The sequence below is a fragment of the Podarcis bocagei genome, assembly GCF_964188305.1.
Source record: "Podarcis bocagei genome assembly, chromosome: Z".
Lineage (NCBI taxonomy): Eukaryota > Metazoa > Chordata > Lepidosauria > Squamata > Lacertidae > Podarcis > Podarcis bocagei.
The window spans coordinates 33,128,747-33,136,592 of record NC_138140.1 but is presented as its reverse complement, the minus strand read 5'-3'; the positions used below and the strand labels follow the sequence as shown (position 1 = coordinate 33,136,592).

Here is a 7,846-nt window from a genome sequence, read left to right as displayed (position 1 = left end):
TTTCAAATTTGCCAAAATGTCTCTGGCTATACTTTCTGGATGAGACATAGACATAACTGGTGGTTGAAGACTTGGTTTTTCTCTTCTCTTCTCCTGACCCCCTCAGCAATATATCACAGCTTCTATAGTGTGGGATACAAAGCTGTCAGTCAAGTCCAACATTCCGAGAGGACTAACTGCCTCTATGTGGCAAGCAGTTTTGTCAGTTGATTGGTTGATTGGTCGGTCAGTCAGTTGCTGCAAGGACTGGTCACTGGTAACTGCTCGGATGCAGTCTTCTCATGACTCACTTCTATCTAGTATATAGTTTGTCTGTTATGTAACCTAAGCCTGCCTTCAGGAACAACTGTGTAAACCTCAATGAATCGGATAGCAAAGTAGTTTATGTTAATATGATTCAGATTCATGTGTGTTTTCTTTAAGAGGGACAGAAAGGGATTATCAACCAGGAAGGTATAATTATTGAGAGGGTAAGGATTTGCTGAGCCAACAAATTGAACTGGAATACAAAAAAGGGAGGTATGAGGAGGTCCGGGAAACAAGATAAGGAAAATAAGTAATAGAAAAATGGAGTGGTTTTTAATCATTTTTATTTTGTATTTTTTTTCTTTTTCATTTTGTACTGTAATATCTTAAAAAAATCTTAATAAATATCTTATAAAAAAAAGGAAGGTATAATTATTGATAGGACTCAAATGACTTAGCAACCTGCTTGTCACTGCATAAACTCAAACGGAATCATTTAAACTCTGCTAAATTATATAAACGTTCCCACATATAGCCTACATATAGTAAAGGTAAAGGTAAAGGGACCCCTGACCATTAGGTCCAGTCATGGCCAACTCTGGGGTTGCGGCTCTCATCTCACTTTATTGGCCGAGGGAGCTAGCGTACAGCTTCCGGGTCATGTGGCCAGCATGACTAAGCCGCTTCTGGTGAACCAGAGCAGCGCACGGAAACACTGTTTACCTTTCCGATGGAGTGGTACCTATTTATCTACTTGCACTTTGATGTGCTTTCGAACTGCTAGGTTGGCAGGAGCAGGGACCGAGCAATGGGAGCTCACCCCATCACAGGGATTCGAACTGCCAACCTTCTGATTGGCAAGTCCTAGGCTCTGTAGAGGTATTTAAAATGAGAGTCGTAATAGTGTCCTCTTTTGTGCTCTTCAAAATATGGCAACCCTATGGTCATGGGCCTTGGCAGCTGTTGTCCTACAATGCTAACCTCTGATGCCAGCTTTGAGAGGAGAGACTGTGAGCGGTTTCTGGGAATGTGCTTATTCACAATGTGTGGAGGCAGGGTGACCGTGCAGTGTGACGTCCTGGAATTCCCACTGTTGCATCATGCTGATAGGTGCTTTCCCTACAGGGGAAAGTAGTCAGTGTGCAATGTTGGGTTTGGTGAGTAGGGGTAGAGTTTCTAAGGATGGGTTGACAGAGGGGTTGTCTATGCTAGCTTTTGCACCTACGTCATGTGCAGTTGACCGCACTGCTGGGTGAGCATGGGACCACGATGACATTGGCCAGCTTTGATGCCAGTGCAGTGGCCACATAGCACTGCAATGCTATAGAACAGGCATAGGCAAACTTGGCCCTCCAGATGTTTTGGGGCTACAACTCCCATCATCCCTAGCTAACAGGACCAGTGGTCAGGGATGATGGGAACTGTAGTCTCAAAACATCTGGAGGCGGAGTTTGCCTATGCTTGCCATAGAATTTCCATACAGTAAAAAAAAGGTGAAGGACTCCTGGAAGGTAAAGCCCAGTTAAAGGCGACTATGGGGTTGCAACGCTCATCTCTGCTTTCAGACTGAGGAAGCCAGCGTTTGTCCACAGACAACTTTCCGGGTCATGTGGCCAGCATGACTAAACCACTCCTGGTGCACAGAGGACAGTGACGGAAACCAGAGCGCATGGAAATGCCGTTTACCTTCCTGCTGCAGTGGTACCTATTTATCTACTCACGCTAGTATGCTTTCAAGCTGCTAGGTTGGCAGGAGGTGGGACAAAGCAACAGGAGCTCACCTCGTCATGGGGATTCAAACTGTCAACCTTATGATTGGCAAGCCCAAGAGACTCGGCGGTTTAGACCACAGAGCTACCCATGTGCCGTATGCAATGCCATAGAATTGCCATACCCAACAAGTGCAAACAATAGGCCCCTTCCTTGCCTGCCTCTTTGTGTGTGTGCATGTGTGCACATGCATAAGTTTGAATGGGTATGTGTCTAGATATATTGGGATTTAAGCTGAACTGAATTTCTTCCTCAAGGCTTCTCAAGCCACAATACTGTAAGTACTGTATTGTATAACAAGTGGCAGGGAAGGCACTCCCTCTTGTGGCCTAAGAGGGAAATGGGATTTGAGAGCCCAGTCATTCATGGGGTTTGGGGCAGCAACTACCTGACAGGAGATCCTACTGAGGTTATTATATTGAATTGTTGCAGTATCATATCAGCCAATTGTTGCAGTATCATATCAGCCAACAATGCACCATGTACTTGATTGTATTTGGTGTTTTTGGTTGTTATTTACCAAGAGTTAATTTGAATATGGGAATATGGAAATGGAATGATATTGGGTAACTAATATGTAGGACCAAGTTTTTTAGTATTGAGTGTTACCAGTCCCTGTTTATATAAGATGTACAGATTAACTAAATTGTTCCCCTTGGTTACAAATTTCGATAGAAAGTACATATAATTTACATGTATACATACATTTAATAATAAAAAAGTTTGTGTGTGTGTGTGTGTAAATGCATCTGTAGAGACTATCCCACCCCCATTCAGATTGGCTTTGGGAGAGATGACTCACCCTTTCCTTCTACTGTCCCCACTTTGATCAGAATAGCTCTGCTCCATCTCCGGCTCCTTTATTTACCCCCCAGGACAAAACAAACAGGTATTATATGGGCAAGGGAGAAAGCAGCCTAGAGCTTTCTTCAGGGTAGGAGCAACAGCGTCACAAACCAAGGACCCAGAGAAATTGAGTCCTCTTTGCTCCCGCAAGTGAACAATAACAAGGCTTTCACTGTTGGGACAAATAAAGATGAAGAAGGTTAAAGAATGAGAAAAGCAATCAAGCAGATGCTAGATAGCTTTTTATTTTGCTTGATGATGTTCTGTGCCCACATCTGAAATAGTAACTCTTATTTGCAAGGTTTCCCCCCCCCTGCCCCTTTCTTTTCATTTTTATCAAAAGCTAAAGGTTTCGCTTGAAAGATCTTTCATTAAAGGTCAACGGTTGCGCAACTCGAACATATTTCAATAGAGCTTACAAGCCACTCCAAGGAAACTATGCACAGGACCGCTGTCATGTTGATACTAATAAATTGGGTATTATGGTATGTACCGCTGTCATTTGGCTTGTGTCCTCATGTCCTTATGTGTAGTTATAAATATATTGATGACATTTAGAGATTTGAGAAAGCAGCAGCTGTACACAGAATGCCTCTTGCATGTAAACATGCTGAGGCTCCGGAAGATAAGAAAGTTAATTAAAGGAAATATATTGCTCATAGGAAAGTTCCAAGTTCTGTCCAACTTGCTCTTTGTTGTCAGCAGGATGGGCATACAAAGATGGCAGTTCTTCCAAGGTGAGGATGAAGAAGAAAAAGAAGGGGAGGAGTAGGCAATGAAGTCAGCATCCCTGAGAGTCTTACTCTAGCACCTAAGGCAGTGGTTCTCAAAGGGTGTGGTGCACCACACTGGTGTGGTAGGAGAGGATAGGAATTGTGGCAGAGGTCCCATTATCACATTAGAACATGTTCTATGTTCTAAATCAAGCACCAGTGTTTTCCAGTGCATCTTTTTTATTATCAAAATAATAATAATAATCAGCTTGGCACAAGCAAATTTTTATTCTTGAAAGCGTGGCCCTGAGAAAAAAGTTGGAGAACCTCTGACCTAAGGGAAGGTCAGCACAGGTTAAAGGACAGTATAGTAAATTTGGAATGTAAAATTTGTTGTTGGAGCGGCATACAAAGGATGAACAAGTTAAATCGGTTATGATTGATTGGGCAAGAGATGTGGGACATAAAATAATGATGGAGGATTGGGAGAGGCTATGGAAGAAAGGGGTTAAGTTCACTGCATGTACGATGTTAAAGGAAAATATTATGAAGATGATGTATAGATGGTACTTAACCCCTGTAAAACTAGCAAAGATTTATCACAATAGTGATAACCTTTGTTGGAAATGTAAAGAAAAAGAAGTTACTTTTTTCCATATGTGGTGGACTTGTCCCAAGGTGAAAGACTTCTGGGAGAAGATATATAATGAACTGAAAAAAATGTTGAAATATACATTTATTAAGAAACCAGAGGCCTTTCTTCTTGGAATAAGAGGTTTGGAATTGCCCAAGAAAGATGTTAAATTATTTTTGTATGCCACAACAGCCGCTCGAATATTACTTGATAAAAATTGGAAAACACAAGAACTACCAACAGTGGAAGACTGGCAGATGAAGATGATGGACTTTTTGGAGCTAGCTGACCTGATTGGAAGAATCCGCAACCAGAAAAAAGAGGAGTTTCAAGAAGACTGGAGGAAATTTAAGGACTATTTGAACAAATATTGTAATATATTATATTATATTGTAATATAAAATATTATATTGTAATATAAAATATATTGTAATATAAAAAATTAGAAATTACTTGAAAGAAAGAAATAGGCCTAGGATTAGCTATAATTAACTAAGCTATAATTAAATAAATGGGATTTAGAATATTAAGAAATGTGAATAAGATGGACTATAATTGAAAATTGTTTTAGTTTAATAATGATATTGGAAATCTGTTACCTTCAGTTACAAGGAAACTCAGAAGGGAGGGACTAGAGGAAGTCAACCAAGATGTTTAAAAGGTTGGATTTGTAAAGAATTAAGTTTGTTGTTATTGTTTATCTGTTTATTGTTCCTTTTTTCTTTTCCTTTTTTCCTTTTTTCATTCATTGATGTATTTTTCTTTTTTTCTGTTTTTGTGTATCATTCTGCTTTGTGGTTTTTGTTTTCATTGTGGAAAATCTAATATATATTTATTTTTTTAAAAAAAAGTATAGTAAATTTGGAGGTTCCTCTCATCATCTACTTTCTCCCTGTGCAGACCTACCCTCCTCTAGACAAGCTGAGTTGTATCCCAGCATGTCAAACACATATCTCAACACAGCTGCCTGCATTTTTGGACTTTCCTTCAGCTGTGGGGACTTCAGAATTTACCACAGTGCCCCTAACCACCACTCAGAAAGGAGAATACTGCTGATCTGCAGCATACAATGAACCTATGAAACACCTTTAAACCTCTTCTGGTCACTTGTGTATCTATTTAATTATGTCCTTCCCGCTGGAAACTTTAGCGGCTGAGGGTTCTTCAAGATGAGCAAAATTCACACTAAATTTTTGTTGCTATCTTGCCCTTCCAGTGCAACTATCCCATCACTTTTCTAGCTACAAATAAGAAAGGGATGGAAAATTGCACTGCAAAGTGAGGGATAACAATCCCTACCTGGCACAAACATATCAGGATCAATGTTCAGTATACAGGCAACATTTTAAGACCTCTGCACAAGTTTTGAGTGAACCTATCAGCATGAATCCTCAGTAGAACACTGGTTTGGAAGCTCCCTGAACCATGGGATACATGTGGGGTTAAACCTAGATCAAATGGCGCTACAGCACCATTGGTACTCCCCCTCCAAGCATATTGGACATTTAAGCATATTGGCAGGGACCACAGGGACTGAAGGGGGTTGCCCCCTTAGTACTAATTTCATGGCATTGGTACATCATTTATCCCTCTTGCATAAGACATTTGCACACACAGAACTGATCACAGTCACTTTCACCGTTTGTGTACCATTTGTTAAAAACAGGCACCAGTGTTCGGCATTTTCCTGTGAATATTAAACACAAGTATAGTAACACAGAGATAACCATGCAAGTCAGCACTGCCCACTTTACAAGTGAAAATAATTTGCTTGTTTCAGCTGTTGAGTAACCAAAGGTGCCCTTTAATGTTGGGTTCTCCCAGCACCCAGGCAGTCCTATGGGTGGGGAGAGGAAAACTCATACATGACTATATAACAAGTGTCTAAAAGCAGCTGACATATTTTATTTCAAGTTATTTTAATATAATTTTATTTGTACCCCACCCATCTGACTGGGTTGCCCCAGGCACTCTGGGCTGCTTCCAACATATATAAAATCAATAAAACATTAACAAAAAACTTCCCTATACGGGACTTCCTTCAGATGTCTTCTAAAGGTTGTATAGTTACTTATTTCCTTGACCTTTGATGGGACAGCATACCACAGGGAGGGTGCCACTACTGAAAAGTAAGGCTACAGCGAGCCCTCTGCCTGGTTCCCTGTAACCTCATTTCTCGAAGGGATACAGGGCCAAGGCCATTTAGGGCTTTAAAGGTCAGCACCAACATTTTGAATTGCGCTCAGAAGTGTACTGGGAGCCAATGTAAGTCTTTCAGGACTGGTGTCATATGGTCCCAGAGGCACCAATCTGTTGCTTCAGTTTGCTGTATGGCAGGACCAGCTCAGCTGCAGGAGCTGAAGGTGGGGAAAGGTCACAGATCAGTGGCAAAGAAACTGTTTTGAATGCAGAAGGTCTCAGGTTCAGTCCCCAACATATCCATTTAGGATTGGGAATGTCCTCAGTCTGAAACCCTGGAGAGCCTCAACGAGTCCCTGAGGGTAGTACTCAACTATGATTGACTGATGGTCTAACTCAGTATAAGGGTTCCAGTTACAGATAGGTAGCCGTGTTGGTCTGCCATAGTCAAAATAAAAAAAATCCTTCCAGTAGCACCTTAAAGACCAACTAAGTTAGTTCTTGGTATGAGCTTTCGTGTGCATGCACACTTCTTCAGATACACTGAACATGCACACTTCTTCAGATACACTGAAGTGTATCTGAAGAAGTGTGCATGCACACGAAAGCTCATACCAAGAACTAACTTAGTTGGTCTTTAAAGTGCTACTGGAAGGAATTTCAGTATAAGGGCTCATCCATACTTTTGCTTGACCTGTATTTCAATCATATTATGTACCAATTAATTCCCCTGGGTCCAATAGACTTTCTCGTTGTTTTGCAGTTGTGCATTGTAAAAATCTTATCTTACAGGCTGAATCAGATGAGCAGAAAATCCAAAGAGATTTTGCTTAAACAAGTTTCTGCAGCAGGTAAGATTGTTGTTTTGTTTTGTTTTGTTTTTTTGCAAGGCACAGTCCTGGAACAAGAAGAAAAGACCTTGGTCATGGGGGAATTAATCAGTACAAAATACAATCAAAATACGGGTTGAGTGAAAGTGTAGATGTTTCTATGTGGGGAACAGCTTAGCTTCGAATGCCTTTCCACAATTGGATGCAAAGAAAAATGAAACCAGCAGAGGGCAGCTAAGTCCAGCAGAAAAGGCAAGCAGCTGCTGTGTGTGCAAAACCAGTAGATCCCACTCCTAATACAATTTGACTGACCCTTCAAGTTCCATACTTAATGACTGATTTGAATGGTGATTAATGCCCGTGCAGGTAGTGATTAGAATGTCAGAAAGGGACTTCAGCTGTGGCTGCATGGTTAGGGAGCCAATCCATGAAGTTTGTGGTCTGGGGCCTAGCCCTGGGAAGCACCCCTCCCATTCTTTGAGAGGAAAAGTGCAGCTCAGTGGTGGAACACATGCTTTGCATACAGAATGTCCTAGGTCCAATCCCTAGCGGAGGGACAGGTTGCTCCGGACCTTTACCAGACTGCTGACTCGCCTACATGGAGTTCCAGGGCACCTATGGTAACTAGGTAAAGGTAAAGGTAAAGGGATCCCTGACCATTAGGTTCA

The 7,846-nt window shown here is 41.3% G+C and overlaps 1 long non-coding RNA gene across 1 annotated transcript; it reads left to right on the top strand.

Moving 5' to 3' along the window:
- Window positions 1–235: 235 nt before the first annotated feature.
- LOC308578638 lies at window positions 236–6,187 on the top strand. The gene is made up of 3 exons (XR_014004056.1): window positions 236–453; window positions 673–3,347; window positions 4,402–6,187. It is a non-coding gene; the product is annotated as an uncharacterized lncRNA (long non-coding RNA).
- The last annotated feature ends 1,659 nt before the right edge of the window (window positions 6,188–7,846 follow it).